Below are 18,447 nucleotides of genomic sequence, written 5' to 3' on the forward strand. Positions count from 1 at the left end.
GTTCAGTTCAGTTCAGTCGCTCAGTGTCCGACTCTTTGTGATCCCATGGACTGCAGCATGCCAGGCTTCCCTGTCCAATACCAATTCCTGGATCTTTCTCAAACTCATGTCTATTGAGTCAGTGATGTCATCCAACCATCTCATCCTCTGTCATCCCCTTCTCTTCCTGCCTTCTATCTTTCCCAGCATCAGGAATTTTTCCAATAAGTCAGTTCTTTGCATCAGGTGGCCAAAGTATTGGAGCTTCAGCTTTAGCATCAGTCCTTCCAGTGAATATTCAGGACTGACTTCCTTTAGGATTGACTGCTTGGATCTCCTTGCAGTTCAAGGGACTCTCAAGAGTCTTCTCTAACACCACAGTTCCAAAAGCAACAATTCTTTGATGCTCTGCTTTCTTTATGGTCCAACTGTCACATTCATACATGACTACTGGAAAAACCATAGCTTTGACTAGATGGACCTTTATCAGCAAAGCAATTCCTCTGTTTTTTAAAATGCTGTCTAGGTTGACCCTAGCTTTTCTTCATAACTTAAGGAACGTTTTATGTGTTTTCACTGTTCCTCTGCCTTGCTGAACAGTATGAAAAGGCAGAGGAACAGTGGAAACACACAAAACATTCATTAAGTTTGCAGTCTTATATGAGAGCTCTCCAATTACAATAGTAACATTGAAGATCATTGGTGATCACAGATCACCATACAAATATAATAAAGTTTAAAATATTACAGGAATTACCATAATGTGACACAGAGACATGAAGTGAATAATGTTAGAAAAATGATACAAATAAATTTGCTCAATGTAAGGTTGCCACAAAATTTCAATTTAGAAATACAGTATCTACAAAGCAAGATAAAGTGAAGGACAATAAAATGAGGTATGCAGAGGCCTCTGTTTCCCCAAATACACACACACACACACAGAGACAGAGTTCTACGCAACCTAGAGGTGTGTGTGTATGTGTGTGTGTATACACATATATACGTATATATATATGTATACATGTTTATGTATATATATATACATATATATAAACACACACACACACACATCTGAGTAGAAACCTAGAATTCAATCTTTGTTTGTTTCCTTCACCAGTTGAATATATCTATATGGTCATAGCTTGTTATAAAAAGAAATAAATGAGTCCTTCAGCTCTCCTTGCCTTCATGAGTTGGGCTGGGGTAGAAAGGAATCTAACACTTTCTAAGAAAATATTTTCTCATGCATCTTTTCTCTCATTCCCAGTACAAAGAGAATAGAAAACATTCTGAATTTCTCTGAACTAGCTGCATACCAATTCCACTTCTTTCTCATTCCTTTTTGCTAACAAGGCCAACCGACTTGTCTATAATAACACTGTCATGGCTTATTTCATTTCCAACTACACAGACTTTTTTTGACTAATGTCAACACTATAGAAGTCTAGGTTCTACCTATAATTTAAACAAATATATACACACATAAACATCCTCAGCTTCATATTATCCTGACGTTTGCGTGTGTTTGCATGTAAATATTCTCATTTTGATTTCTTGGTCAAGGCTCTGTGTAACCAATCACCTGCCCAATTCCAAATTCAGCTTCTGTCATTCTCCCTTCACTGGCTATGCCTCAATTATATCCTTCAGTGTCTTTTATATCATGAGTGCTTGGTATATGCTGGTTTCTTTTTCTGGCATACTCCCCATTTTATTGTCAAAGAATTCTACATTCAGATTTCCAGCATAAATAAAATTTCCCTAAATAAGTAATTAACATGCAAGTTTTCTGTAACTTGTCTCTTAACATCTTATCACAGATAAAAATGTATTTATTATTACTTCCTTTTTTTCACAACTAGACGGTAAGTCCTGCATCTTTCTATTTGAGAATAATATTTCCAGAATCCAGTTTCCATGTCTTTTGAATTGAGAATAATTTTCCTAGAATCTACCATAATGCCTAATTCTCAATAAGCAATTTTTGAATGGATGATTCTCTTTCTGAATGAGACAAAATAAAATAGTATATTTTAAATGGAAATTTAGGAGAAGGCCTCTAGATAAAATTTAAAACAATGATTTTTACTAAGCTAAAAGAAGAAAAATTATTGGATGAATATTCTTGCAAGTCTAGCTTCAAACAGAGAGAGTCTAACATCTATATTTGACAGGCTACTGACCTGAACACATATGACCTTGATCAGACTAATAAAAACAGATAAATATAGTCTTTGCCCACAAGAACAAGGCATATTTTATTCTGGAAATTATTTTTCACATATTTGTATAGCATTATTTCCTGAAGAATTTAAGTATAAAAAACAAGGTATCCCAAATAATTATCAACTGGCATTTTATCTGTGTCACTGATGTGTTCAGCAGCATAACAATAATCCATAAGGATTATGCATGCCTATTTTTAATCAAAGAATCAAAAATAAATCCTAATAATGTCATTACATTCAGTGAAATACATTTCAGGAACAAAAAATGCTCCAATAGCACAGGCATTAATTTTCTATCGAGGTAGCTAGGAGACTTAGAAATCAAACATTACGTTTCATCTTCCTGTTAAAAGACAGATCATTTCAAGGCTAACCCAATCATTTCTGTTTCTCTAAAGAGAAAACTTGACTCCTGAGCTAGCCCTGCTGACTGTTTCTCAGGCTAATGTTTTTACTTTGCTTTTATTGTTATTAAAATTTAAGTAAGTTTTGCATGTGCAGTATTTGGTCTTTAGAGTTTTAAATTATTTTCAGGTACCATAACTCTTCTCCCCTCCTTAATGATTACCAATTCTATATTCCCATGGGTAGTATGCCTTTATCATCTCTGCTTTTAATTTTATCCTTTTACATCCCAAAAGGATGATTTTGTGTGTTTATTTACTTACTTATAAAACCTAACAGACATCTTGGTACTGAACACAAGTAATCTCCTTCCTTGCAGGAAATTTCTCTTCAGTAACTGCCATCACTAGAGCCCTTCACCAAACACTCTACACAGAAAAATCTCTTGACCTTTTCACATTTCTTCCTTTATTTGGCAAACTGTGATCTATTCATGCAAAGGTGAAACACCATCAAGTCTAAGAGTTTTACTCCAGGATCCTAAAAATTTATTTAAAATAGTGTTTTTATAATTTCTGAATTCATGTCAAAGCAATTCATGATTCATACTGTTTCTATTTAAAAGCATGTAGGAGTTTATACAAACTATTTTTGAAAGGAGGTTAAAATATCTTCAGCTCAAGAGAACTTGTTGTCCATTTCCTCCATCAGCACGGCTGTAGTAATGATAGCCCAAATGGGAATGAACATCATTCCCAGCTCTATGGACAGTGGCCTAACAAGAAATGATGTTTCCTCAAGCAAAAATGGCAGAAAAGGCAATCTGACTTCTTGCTCTTTCAAAATGTTTCAAAATTATCCAGCATCCTATCTTTTCTCTCACTTTGCAATTGCAAGTTCCTTGTTATTTTATTCCTCAACCAGAGTAAACAGTGAAATTGAAATAGGCTGCCTTTCTAATCAGACTCAGACTTGTTTTCCTTTTATATTTTATTTTTAAATTCCATAGCAACAAAGGCCATACAACCATGAGTAAGAATGTTATTTTAATTTGGTCAAAGTTCTGTAATTTCCTGTTAGTCCATAAGATAAATTTTTGTCTATCAAAGCTATACCTGAGAACTAGGAAACCTTTGGAGTAATACACCTATGACTTTACAATATGTTTTTGGCATTTAAATGTATTTTCTGACCTAAAAACTTTTATTAAATATTAGACTATTCACCTGGTCAGTGTACCTTTAGATCTATAGAAAATCTTATCCTAGGTGAACAATTCTAAGTTTATACTCTGTAATTTACTAAATAATTTGAACTAAAAAATTCAGCCTCTCCAATCATAATACAGGAAGACTCAGAGTACAGATGCCAAGGCACAGTTACTGTACAAGGAAGCTATTGCTCAGAATCTAACTTTCTGTCACAAATAATGTAGGGCTCCTGTTTCTCCCTGTCTATAAGTTCTGGCGTTTACTAAAGCATTCCTTCATAGTAATGTCACAAAAATTATGTGACCTCTCATAATAAGCCACTAGACCTTATTTGAGAATAAAACATAAGGAAACATCACCCTAATCCAATTTCTATTTAACAGTATGGGAAGTACTGTAATTATTTCTTACTATATAAGGAGGACTTAATTTCCATGGTCTACTTGGACCTCTGAAAGATTGATTTCAGTGGGAATGGAGAATTTGCCAAACTAACACACTTCCCTATGTCAGTAACCAAAGATTTGATCATATTCCATCATAAATACTCCCCAATCTCAACAGCATAAAACAGAAGTATACTTCTCACCTTTATGTTTTGTGTCTACTAAAAGTCAGTAATGGGTGGAGGATGGGCAGTTTCCTAATCATCCGTCCTCGAACAAAACTGATAGAGAAGCCTCCATCAAATGTTGTTCAATGCCATTCCAGGAGAAATGTTATTCCAAGGTCTTTAGTTTAAGTAAACTCCTGACATGAGAATGTCATGCATCACTTATGTTTATGTGAAAATCATAGGCTAGAACAACTCAGTTGTTCCCACTCAAGAACAAGCAGGTTCAAAAATTAAATCCCTGCTTTTTCCCCAAAAGGGAAAACAGATATTTGGTAAACAGTAACTATTATAGTTCTCCTCCCTGGCTATCAAAAGATCCACTTACACTCCTTCCCACACTCAAAATGTGTTAACCTTCCCTCACTTTTCAAGGGACCACCCAGTTCCTGCATCAAACCAGAGTTAAGGAAGTAGGGGAGATAAATGCTAGTTTCTACATAAATTCTGGGTATCATATCCAGAAGGTTGTCAAAGGTTGTTGAGATTTTAGGTCACAAAAAGCCCTAATCCCATTTCTGTGGGTTTTTTTTTTTTTTTTTTTTTTTTGGTGCTTTCCACAAGCTTTGCCAACTTCCTATTAGAATAGATTCTACTCAGTTTAATGTGGTAATAGTTTTGCAAAGTACTTTTCTTTATTTTTTTGGAGACATACCTCTCTAGAACTTGAAAAAAAAAATATTCTGGCACATGGAGCCTATCAATTTTTAGAAAAAAAGCCATATTCCTTCCCCTGTAAGAATTTCCTGGACATTACCTCACACAATTAAGAGGGCTTAGTAATGAGAAAATGAGTGTGAATATGACTAGTGATCTCAATTATGCAGAAGGGTAAGTTCTAAGTAGACTTTGTTGCTCAAAACCTTTTCAGATTTTTATTTACACATTGGAGATGGGAGCAGTTGTCTCCTCTAACTCAGCCGCCAAATCTCTGAACCCTCTATTTCTTTTCATTTTTCTTTGTAACAACAACCAATTATTTCATGTGTGTCTCTTCCTAGTAGTACTTTGTAAATACAGCCAATAGCAATGAGCAAAGGCTACTAGCCTTCTATTTTCTAACCTCTTATTTTAGAAAATAACTCCTTAACACCATTTCAGGCAACACATTTACCAAGTGTTTTGCCACTGCATTAAAAATCCCATTCTCCAATCCTCTAAGTATAGCTTTTTCCTTGCTTACCACACAGTCTATAATTGATGCTATTATAGCAGCATCACCCTGTCTCAGTACCAATCTCTGTATCATAAGGATCAGCTGATCATGCTATGTGCTAAGTCACTTTAGTTGTGTCCGACTCTTTGCGACCCAATGGACCATAGCCTGCTAGGCTCCTCTGTCCATGGGGTTCCCCAGGTAAGAATACTGGAATGAGCTGTCATGCCCTCCTCCAGAGGATCTTCCTGACCCAGGGTTCTAACTCGTTTCTCTTATGTCTCCTACATTAGTAGGCAGGTTCTTACCACTAGTGCTACCTGGGAAGCCTGAATCATGCTATAGTAACATCAATGACAAAAAAAATCAAAATCTTACTAGCTTACACAACACAAATTTATTTGTTGATTATGCTATACTGTATCAAAGATGGAAAGAGAATTTTCTCAGGATGATGGAGTAGGCACAACTTTAAACATTGCTAGTTATCATGACCAAGCCAGGGGCGGGGGTGAAGGTTGTGGAAAGAATAAAAAAATAATAATTAAATGCTCAGTCTGGAAGTATCATTCTTATTAGCTATATTCATTCACATAGTTACAAAATTTTATAACAAAATCAAAAAATGCACATCTAACATGTGACTAGAAGGGAGGAGAACTGGAAATATTTGGCCAATAACCATAATCACTGGTAGGACATACTCTTCAAAATGATCTAAAGTGGACTGGTGAAAACCAATATATAATAGTATAAGTGCAAAGTATATAATTTATGGGCATAAAATTTAAGTTAAAACTAAACACATAATGAATCGGCAATATTAGGCTACTAACTCTTATTGAAACTAAAATAGATTTTTTTTTTTTTTTTTTTTTTTCTTTTTTTTTTTTTTTATTTTATTTTATTTTTTTTTAATTTTTTTATTATTATTATTATTTTTTTTTTTTCCAGTGGGTTTTGTCATACATTGATATGAATCAGCCATGGATTTACATGTATTCCCCATCCCGATCCCCCCTCCCACCTCCCTCTCCACCCGATTCCTCTGGGTCTTCCCAGTGCACCAGGCCGGAGCACTTGTCTCGTGCATCCCTCCTGGGCTGGTGATCTGTTTCACCATAGATAGTATACATGCTGTTCTTTTGAAATATCCCACCCTCACATTCTCCCACAAAGTTCAAAAGTCTGTTCTGTATTTCTGTGTCTCTTTTTCTGTTCTGCATATAGGGTTATCGTTATCACCTTTCTAAATTCCATACACATGTGTCAGTATGCTGTAATGTTCTTTATCTTTCTGGCTTACTTCACTCTGTATAATGGGCTCCAGCTTCATCCATCTCATTAGGACTGGTTCAAATGAATTCTTTTTAATGGCTGAGTAATATTCCATGGTGTATATGTACCACAGCTTCCTTATCCATTCATCTGCTGATGGGCATCTAGGTTGCTTCCATGTCCTGGCTATTATAAACAGTGCTGCGATGAACATTGACTAACTTTAGGCACTAACTGAAATTTCTCAATTGAATGATGACAAATTCCATACTTCCTCCATTTCATGAACTCTTACTGAATTATAAAAACCTTTCTTCCAGAAAGCAATGACTATAGAGTAATAAGTCAGTTTCTATATTTAGAAAAATGTAAATATGCATTGCATATGTATCACATATGCCGCTTTATTCATGACTCTTAATAATAGCTTTTAGATATTTTATAGAAATATTCAATGTTCCTGAGATACATTTTAAATTACTTTATTAAAATTTTCTATTACTTATTATAAATAAAGTTCAAATTTGGAGATTAGTTGAATAAATGTTGAGAAAAAGGTAAACTATTAAATATATCAAAAAGACTGTATTAGTTCTCATGCAATGCATAAATCATATCAAGTTCTTATCAACTTTTGTAACAAGGATACTTTAAACTGTTTGTTGTTTCTATGCTGCACTTGGTCGCTCAGCCATGTCCGACTCTTGGTGACCCCGTGGACTGCAGTATGCCAGGCTCCTCTGTCCATGGGGATTCTCCAGGCAAAAATCCTGGAGTGGGGACCCTCCCAACCCAGGGATCGAACCCAGGTCTCCCACATGGCGGTCAGATTCTTTACCAACTGAGCCACCAAAGAAACTTGAAATGAAAAGTGAAGGTGTGCTGTGTTTAGTCGCTCAGTCATGTCCGACTCTGCGACACCATGGACAGCAGCCTGCCAGGGTCCTCTGCTGCTTCTGTAAATGCACATTAACACTTAATCTCATATTTACACATCAGAGATCTGCATTTTATATCAGCATTCATCTTAGTATAAAATGAGTGTCATTCTTTGAGGGTGCCGAATTGTGATTTGAACAAATGTATATATGAATTTTGTCAGTACTTTAATGCGACCAAATCAGTTCATTCTAGTCTCTCTATGTTGAGGTACCTCAGCTCTCTGCTTCCTCTCTTCTATCCCTACACATTCTATCTGGGAAATAACTCCTATTCACCTGTGAGGATGCTATTAATAATTCTTTATTTTCAATCAAGTCTTACTTTAGAGTCTTCAACTGCATATGTCATATGTTAATGATTACTTCCTGATATAGAATGAACACTTTAAGACATCTGCCACATGCTGTAGAAATCTCATATTTGAGAACTAAAGTTTTTTTAAAAATGGTATTATTTAGATATTATATATAAAATATATATTATACATATAACTATATTTTCTATATAATAAAATTATTTTTTATAATTTATATAAAATAAATTTGTATTTTAAAAGTCTTTTAAAAATTTTCTGATACTCTTCTGCTATTCTGTTCCTGAGTTTTGTAATTGCTTAAAAATAGTCATATGCTCCAAAGAAAATTATTAAGGTAGGCATGAAAATGACTTCTTGATTCATGGGTTCAATGGATTCTTGAATGTTAAATGACACAATATGGTCCATTAAAGTTCTTGAGTACATGATTCTCTTATTGCTCTATTCAGAAATTTCAAGATTGGATTAAACTCTTATGAAATACTTGCCTTTTCTAGGCACCTTTGTGACATCAGCATCTTCATGCATATATGAATGTTGTTGATATTGTTCAACCCTTCATTCATGCCCGATTGTTTGCTACCCCGTGGACTAGAGCATGCCAGGCCTCCCTGTCCTTCACCACCTCCAGGAGCTTGCTCAAACTCATGTCCATTGAGTCGGTGATGCCATCCAATCATCTCATCCTCTGTCGTCCCCTTCTATTCACTGATATTTAATGAACTGATGTTAAATAAGGATTGTCCCTACATATTTTTTAAATTATAAGGTAAAGGTGATCATCAGGAAGACATGAAAGTCTTCTTTGGTCACTGTTAAGCATTTTATTGATGATAATCTCTGCTTCAATTTCAATCTATAGGTTAATACATAGCTAATAAAAAGGAAAAATACCTCTTTTCAGTCATTATTTGTTTACTGATGACATTTGTTTTCCAGGTACACAATTAGTAAAATTCTTGTCCTTAGATAATTTACCTCACTGATTACAAACATGTGCAAAAAATTCTAGAATGTAGAGTTTTATTAGTAATTTACCTCTTTTTCCACTTTGACCGAACATGAACTCTTTTGGTAAAGTAATAAAAAAATAAAGTTAACTACAAGTGATATCAAGGATGTGAGTAAGCAAGCAAATTTATTACCTTGTTTATCTTCCTAGTACCTCCCACAGACTAACAGACACATAGACACATAAGCTGCCCCCTCTTGCACCTATTAGGTTGGTACAAAAGTAACTGTAGTTTTGGACCATGAAATCATTATAAATAGGCTCAGACACATCTTTGTTAATCAAAATAGGAACCATTGCAATCAACACAGTTGTGTCAATGAGAAATAAGTTTGCTTATTCTTGTAGCATCAAAACCCATGCTTCGGGATTTAACAAACTCTTAGAAATCTTTTTTTTGTGTGTGTGTGTGTGTTCTGCTGGTTGTGGAAGCATTTTCCCTGCAAAAATCTGTCAAAATGCTTGAAGAAGTGGTGGTCGGTGAGAGGTCAGGTGAATATGGTGGATGAGTCAAAACTTCATAGTTGAATTCAGTCAACTCTGAAATGTTGGCTGTGCAACTTGCAGTTGGGCATTTTCATGGAGAATTGGGCACATTCTACTGACAATGCCAGCTGCAGGCACTGCAATTTTTGGTACACCTCATCGATTTGCTAAGCATATTTCTCAGAGGTAATGGTTTTGTCAGGATTCAGAAAGTTGTAGTGGATCAGATGGGCAGCAGACCATCAAACAGTGACCATGACCTTTTTTTTTGGTACAGGTTTGGCTTGGGGAAGTGCTTTGGAGCTTCTCAGTCCAACCACAGAGCTGGTCATTGTTGATTGTCATCATATGTCACAATCTGATCAAGAAATGTTTGCTGCTGCTGTGTAGAATAAAAGAAGATGATATTTCAAAACATGTTTTTTTTTTTTCAGTCAGCTCACAAGGCACTCACTTATCAAGCTTTTTTACCTTTCCAGTTTGCTTCAAATGCCAAATGACTGTAGAATGGTTGACACTGACTTCCTCAGCAACTCTTCAAGTAGCTGTAAGAGGATCAGCTTCAATGATGGCCCTCAGTTCATCACTGTCAACTTCCAATGGCTGATCACTACACTCCTAGTCTTCAAGGCTCTTGCCTCCTTTGCAAAACTTCTTGAACCACTACTGCACTGTATGTTCATTAGCAGTTTCTGGGCCAAATGTATTATTGATGCTGCTAGCTGTCTCTGCTGGAGAAGGAAATGGCAACCCACTCCAGTATTCTTGCCTAGAGAATCCCATGGACAGAGGAGCCTGGTGGGCTGTTGTCCACAGGGTCGCACAGAGCTGGACACGACTGAAGTGACCTAGCATGCATGCATGCGTTGGAGAAGGAAATGGCAACCCGCTCCAGTATTCTTGCCTGGAGAATCCTGAGGACAGGGGAGCCTGGTGGGTGGCCCGTCCATGGGGTCACAGAGTTGGACATGACTGAAGTGACTTAGCAGCAGCAGCTGTCTCCACTGCTTTACAACCCATTTTGAACTTGAATAAAAAAAAAAATCACTCAAATTTGCTTTTTGTCTACCATTTCTGTAGTCTAAAATAAATATAAACAGCATGTAATGTTATTAGCAAAAAAATAAAGCCAGAAATGTGCATTAAAATGAATGTATAACATAAGCACATTTACTTAAGAAGTAATGTTCAACAATGTAAAGTTCAACAAATGTAAAAAAAGTTCAAAGTTCAACAATGTAAAACTACAATTACTTTTGCACCAACCTAAATTTCAGTGTGAGTTGAGTTATTTCACTTTACACACAAATAGCACTGGGGTTTATTTCCATTTGTTTATCTGTAATGACTTTAGAAAAAAATGTCTCTGTGAGATTCTGGAATTAATGTCTGCTTCTAATCAAATTATGTTCTTAAATATCTTGTATCCTGAGTTTCTATAGAAAGTAGCTGCACATTGAATTTTCAATAAAACTACTGACATAATTCCATGTACCTATATTTCTTCTTTTCATATTTTATATAAATGCTCAGAATTTATATTGAATATGTTTCATTTTACAAACAGAACCAAATTTATTTTATCATTCATTCACTATCTATTGAGCTCCTTGAATAACGTCAGACACCATGCTAGGTACAGTATATAGAACTGTGATTAAAGCTGTCACAGTTTCTGTCTTGGCAACAGAAGCATATAAAATAACAAGTAACTCAATTAATCCATATTACCATCTAACCTTCACTTACATTCAGAAACAACATCAGCGAGTGATGGGAACACTGGTTCTTTGAATTAGCTATAAAAACAGATCTTAGCTTTAATATTAGGTTGCATTATAGATCAATATTTATCATTGTATTACATTTTACACGTATTATTTGTAATTTTGTTTTAATTAATTCAATATATATACTACACGATTAATGAATATATCTAAATTTATGTTTATAAATTCATTATGAAAAGTTATAAAGTTCACTGATATAATTTTGATGGTTCTGAATAAAATATTCAATATTCATTTAGAGGGGATTAAGCATATATCTTTTTCTCTTAAACAAAGTAGGGTTGCACATTATTTTCATGTTTTCAGTAGATGATTTCAGAAATTTACGTTCCTCAAATGTTTCTATAATTATATATGTGGGAACTTATACTAAATTTCCAGAGTTAAAGTGAAGTGAAAGTGAAAGTCACTCAATCATGTCTGACTTTTTGTGACCCCCACAGACTATACAGTTCATGGAATTGTCCAGGCCAGAATACTGGAGTGGGCTCCAGGGGATCTTCCCAACCCAGGGATTGAACCCAGGTCTCCCACATTGCAGGCAGATTCTTTACCAGCTGAGCCACAAGGGAAGATCAAGAATACTGGAGTGGGTAGCCTATCCCTTCTCCAACAGATCTTCCTGACCCAGGAATCTAACTGGGGTCTCCTGCATTGCAGGCAGATTCTTTACCAACTGCGCTATCAGGGAAGCCCCAATTTACTAGAGTAATTGATCTTAATTTCACTTTTTAGTGACTAAACACAAATTATACTAGACAATATCCCAGTGTGAAGATCAGTAAGTCTCAGTTCCATACTACCGAGAACTAAAAAGACAGAGAATTTTGGTAAGAGTCTAAACATCAGTCTGAGAGGAATGACAACCTCTAGATCACTTACAAAATATCTTTTTTTAATGGCAAATGAAAGTGAATAATGTTGAGAGATGATAGGAAACTTGCAGCCTTTCAAGGGCAACTGATCAGTATCAATGTGGGAGAAACTTAGGGACCAAAGGATACAGACAGCCGCAGAGCAGAGTGGTTGAGGTATGACAAAGTAACCTCACAACACAGAGTGAGACAGGCACATGCTGCAAATAAAGCAATCAAACAGTAGTTTAAAACAGGTTCCACAATATATTACGTATTCCAAAAAGTCCTATTGAAATATTATTGGATGAAATAATCTACAGAAATAGGACATTAATCTATCTATCCATCTCTATGTCTAGAGGTATATCCCCCCCTACCACACACACACACATACCAAAGCAGTGTAAGAAGATTGTAAGGGAAATCAATTTCCTCCCCTTAATAGAATATGTTTGGTAAGGGCAGAGCTGTTGCATACTCCATTTATTTCTAGTTCCCTATTAGCCTAAACAGTCCCTATCTCGCAATAAGCTATTAAACTATTTTTTAATGAATGAATGAACCACTTTTGTTTCGAAAGACTGGAGAACCTAACAAGTATCTGTAGTTTTGACTGCAAGGCTCAAGGGTAGATGTTCCAAATCTATAACATAGAAACACTGATTTGTGACTAAATTGCTTATCATGTGGGCAACTCTAGTTGAGCAAGGCTTTGTTTCATATATGTCTACATAGTAGATTGTAAAATATAACATACAGATAATATTTATACAAAGTATTAAATCATATCAAATCTGTTAATTCAAAATTGTTTAAATTCAAATTTAAAAAATTTTTGTCTAGTAAAATCATATAATTAGGAGATTACAGAGTATAATCAGTAAACATTTGGCAGAAGAAAAGCTTATGCAAAAATTCACTAAGGCAGGACTGGAAGAGAGGGTAATGACAGAAAAAGGATCAAGCTTTGCACTTTTGTCAGAGCTTCTTCAATGGTAGGGAATGAGGTTATGCCTTGCAGAACTCTAATTTATTATACTAATTTCTACTGAACTTAAATGTCCTTCCTCTAATTTTTTAAAATTAAAACAAACACATTTAGATCCAATGAATCTTAAAATACTCTAAATTATTCATTCTATTAGTAAGCAGGTAAATAGCTGTTGTTTAAGGATTTTTTAGGATTTTATATATATATAATAATAGAGATATCAAGAAAATTATCTATTTTCCATTTCAAATACTCTAGCCTTATTTTTATCTAATTTGTTTTAACAATTGTCTGAATGTCCAACAGTTGGTGATATGTAAAGCTATGATCTTGGCCTGTTACACATAGCCATGACTTTCAGACCCACAGGACAAGAAAGTGTGTCCAATTACTCTATTGTGTTTATCTCCTATCAATACACAAACTTGTCAAGGCATCTTTGGATGAATTGCTCAGATAAAGCTTCTGAGAAAGTGGAGGTGTGGCCAACATAGTAAAGCAGTATTCATACTGGTCAGAAGATGTGAGAATCTATTATTCAGTAGGATATAGCTGTAATGTGATAAGGGTAGCAACTTGGCATGCTTTTCGTAGAAACTGGTTTATAAGAAGTAACCAAAACTTCAATTAGATCTTTTAACTCCATAGGCCATTACCGTTCCACTTCAAGAGACAATATGACACAAACTCACACTCTAGTCTCCAGCCACCCTTGAATCTGGAATATAAGAATAGCTTTCCTTTCTCTGTGCAGCATTCCCTCAGCCTGAAATTCCACTCATCATTAATGTTATGACATTGTTTGTATCCTTTTGATACCAATTATCTGATCATTCCTTTGACTGTGAATCATCACATGAAAATCTTTCTGTCCCACTATATTTTAGGCTCATTATTGGAGTATCCCATTCATTTTCTATAATTTAGAAACATTCAGATATACCTGGCACATGGTTTCTCAAAGTTTATTAATGATGAAATGTGTTTTTAAGTTTATAATGAAAAATTTCAGTATTGAAGTATAGGTATATCACATAAAAGTGATATTTAGAATCAAGAGAAGTACTTTATTTACATACATATTTGAAGATATATCTATTTACATACTAAGATTTTCAACATAAAATGCTTTTTTCATTTCATATATGCTTCACATTCGTTTCATTTATATGCTTTAAGATATCATTTCATAATATTGGATAATTATTTCCCGCTATGTATTTTTATATTGAATAGATATAACAATATTACATATTAAAATGCATATTAAAAAGCAGAGACACTACTTTGCCAACAAAGGTGCATCTAGTCAAGGCTGTGGTTTTTCTGGTAGTCATGCATGGATGTGAGAGTTGGACTATAAAGAAATCTGAGCGCTGAAGAATTGATGCTTTTGAACTGTGGTGTTGGAGAAGACTCTCAGAGTCCCTTGGACTGCAAGGAGATCCAACCAGTCCATCCTAGAGGAAATCAGTCCTGAATATTCATTGGAAGGACTGATGTTGAAGCTGAAACTCCAATAATTTTGCCACTTGATGTGAAGAGCTGACTCATTTGAAAAGACCCTGATGCTGGGAAAAATTGAAAGGGGGAGGAGAAGGGGATGACAGAGGATGAGATGGTTGCATGGCATCACTGGTTCAATGCACTTGAGTTTGAGTAAACTCTGGGAGTTGGTGATGGACAGGGAGGCCTGGTGTGTTGCAGTCCATGGGGTCGCAAAGAGTCAGACATGACTGAGCTACTGAACTGAACCTGAACCTGAACAAAATTACAGACCTGTGACAAGAGGAGTTTCATTTAATGAAGTCATACATTTCATATTGCATTGATACAATACACTATTGTTTTCTCATTGTTTTATTAAGGGACATTTTTCCCATACAGTGTTTTAAAAACAACAACTTTGCAGTTTTTTTAAATAAATGAATCAATATTTAACTCTAGTTACAAACATAAAATATTGGGTAGCCTTCTAGTCAGTGGCTCTCACTAGGAAATACTAATTAATAGCCAAAATTTTCCATGTTTTCATGAGAATGTTATATTCTTTTCAGCCATGATTTTTTAAAGAGCTCACAGTAGCATATTTAATCAATTTCTGTTTAGTTTTATTTCCAAAAGTAGTTAAATACATGACAGTTTTGTCATTTCCATTTCTGTTCTTGGTTTCATCTCTTGGCAATTTGTATGGATTACCCAGCCTTTCCCCAAAGAACAGTGAGGCTTGAATATAAATTAAGTCCCAGAGCATTCCCTTTCAAGTGCAGGATCACTGGGTTAATCTCTACATGAAACAGTCTGGTTGCAGAATGGAAGAATTGCCACGTGGACTAAGGTTGGCAAAGTCAATATATTATAAGGGATTTAGCATGACACTTCTTTCAAAAGTTTCCTCATAAGAACCCTGTGTGGTCTACGCTAATCTAATGACTTTGATTTTCTTTGAAATTTAATTGAAACACAGTTTTATCTTGTATCTTTATGTTTTCTGGCAAACAAGGAAGTAAAGAAACTGATCCCTTTGGACCACTGCTTTTGGCAACAGACAGATTAGACTAAAAGTATGCACACTATTTCATTTTACTGTTTGTTTTATTTTAGATAATAATTGCATGATGACAACAGGTGTCATATAAAGACTACTGCAATTAAAGGTTAAAGGAATGGTTAGACATTTTCAAAATAATAAGCCTACTAAAATTAACTGCTGAATTATGCAGAATATATCAAGTCTTTCTTTTAAAATCTCTCTATCCCTAGATATGAATGTTTAAAGAAGCATGAGGATTATATATAACATATTTAAAACAATAGGATGTAATTTGAGGAATATAATAGCATATTTAGAAATCCCTCTTTGAACTAGATGCTAACTATTTTTCTCTGTTCAAGGATTAGTGGTTGTACAATCTAGTATTTCTAGAAATCTTTTAATGTTAATAGGTTAAGGTAGTATCTGCTGCTACTGCTGCTGCTAAGTCACTTCAGTCATGTCCAACTCTGTGCAACTCCATAGACGGCAGCCCACCAGGCTCCCCCGTCGCTGGGTTTCTCCAGGCAAGAACACTGGAGTGGGTTGCCGTTTCCTTCTCCAATGCATGAAAGTGAAAAGGGAAAGTGAAGTCGCTCAGTCGTGTCTGACCCTTCACGACCCCATGAACTGCAGCCCACCAGGGTCTTCCATCCATGGGATTTTCCAGGCAAGAGTACTGGAGTGGGGTGCCATTGCCTTCTCCGAAGGTAGTATCTAATGATAACTAAAAGAGTAATGTATAAGATAATAATAAAACAGCCTTGGCCCAAAATACCCAAGTTACTACTTCTTTGCCTATTACCACTGAAGTCCAAAGGATATATCTATTTGGCCCCCCACTCAGAGAAGATTCTCTAAGAATTAAAGATATAGCATCACAGAAAGTTTTTCAGCAATGGTTAAAAACCTAATTCACATGACAAAGGGAGATTATCAGAGGACTATTTTTTTCAGGTTTAATAGCTACTCAGTATGGTTTTCACAAATAAAAGTTTAAAATAAATCTTTATTATGGTTTCATAATGTTCTAGTGATATTACAATATTAGTATATGGAATGTATAAAATGCACAGAGAATAATTACAAAATTAAATTACATTTATAAAGTGAATATGATAATTTAAACCTTACAACTAGAATACCCATTTTAATAAATGAATCTAATCATAATTTTGTTGCCTAAAGAAGGACTATCACATCAGATTATTGTTATATAAAATAGTTGTTTTGCTAGATATGCAAATCAGAATGGTGAGAAATGTAGCTCCCAAAGGCTGAACACTGATCAATGGGATACCTCAGACGAGAGGTAACTAGTAAGAAAATCCTACCTCCTTTATCTCTTGTGTGGAAGGCACCAAAACTTCCAGTTGCAAGGTTTCTACAAAATCCCACAGCACTAAGCAGACATCCAATCTGCAACTGCTTTTTGTCACTTCTCATGAAAGAGTAACCCAAAGAGCAATGGTTCACAACTTTTCTTGCCTCACTTCCCCTTCTACTTTATCTCTTTCCTTTCCAAGTGCCTCCCAGATTGAGTATCAGCTTATATCTGTGATATCTAGCTTATACCTAGATAATAACACCTAAAAATCTGGGAAACTTAAGAGAAATCTCTCATTCTATAGATAGATCTGTTATTTCTTTTATGTTTTTCATGTACTTTCCAAATTAGAGCATTGTTATGGGTTAAATCGGAGAAGGCAATGGCACCCCACTCAAGTCTTCTTGCCTGGAAAATCCCATGGACAGAAAAGCCTGGTGGGCTGCAGTCCATGGGGTCGCCAAGAGTCAGACATGACTGAGGGACTTCACTTTCCCTTTTCACTTTCATGCACTGGAGAAGGAAATGGCAACCCACTCCAGTGTTCTTGCCTGGAGAATCCCAGGGGCAGCAGAGCCTGGTGGGCTGCCGTCTATGGGGTCGCACAGAGTCAGACATGACTGAAGTGACTCAGCAGCAGCAGCAGTATAGGTTGAACTGCATCCCCTAAAATTTAAATGTTAAATCTCACTACTTCAGAATATGAGCTGACTTGGAAACAGGATCTTTGCAGATGTAATTAGTTAAGATGAGGTCATTAGGTCCTAATACAAAATGGCTGGTCATACAGATGGCTAACAAACACATGAAAAGATGCTCAACATCACTCATTATTAGAGAAATGCAAATCAAAACCACAATGAGGTACCATTACACGCCAGTCAGGATGGCTGCTATCCAAAAGTCTACAAGCAATAAATGCTGGAGAGGGTGTGGAGAAAAGGGAACCCTCTTACACTGTTGGTGGGAATGCAAACTAGTACAGCCACTACGGAGAACAGTGTGGAGATTCCTTAAAAAAACTGGAAATAGAACTGCCATATGACCCAGCAATCACACTCCTGGGCATACACACTGAGGAAACCAGATCTGAAAGAGACACGTGCACCCCAATGTTCATCGCAGCACTGTTTATAATAGCCAGGACATGGAAGCAACCTAGATGCCCATCAGCAGACGAATGAATAAGGAAGCTGTGGTACATATACACCATGGAATATTACTCAGCCGTTAAAAAGAATTCATTTGAATCAGTTCTAATGAGATGGATGAAACTGGAGCCCATTATACAGAGTGAAGTAAGCCAGAAAGATAAAGAACATTACAGCATACTAACACATATATATGGAATTTAGAAAGATGGTAATGATAACCCTATAT

This window comes from Dama dama, chromosome 20, assembly GCF_033118175.1.
Source record: "Dama dama isolate Ldn47 chromosome 20, ASM3311817v1, whole genome shotgun sequence".
NCBI classification, from domain to species: domain Eukaryota; kingdom Metazoa; phylum Chordata; class Mammalia; order Artiodactyla; family Cervidae; genus Dama; species Dama dama.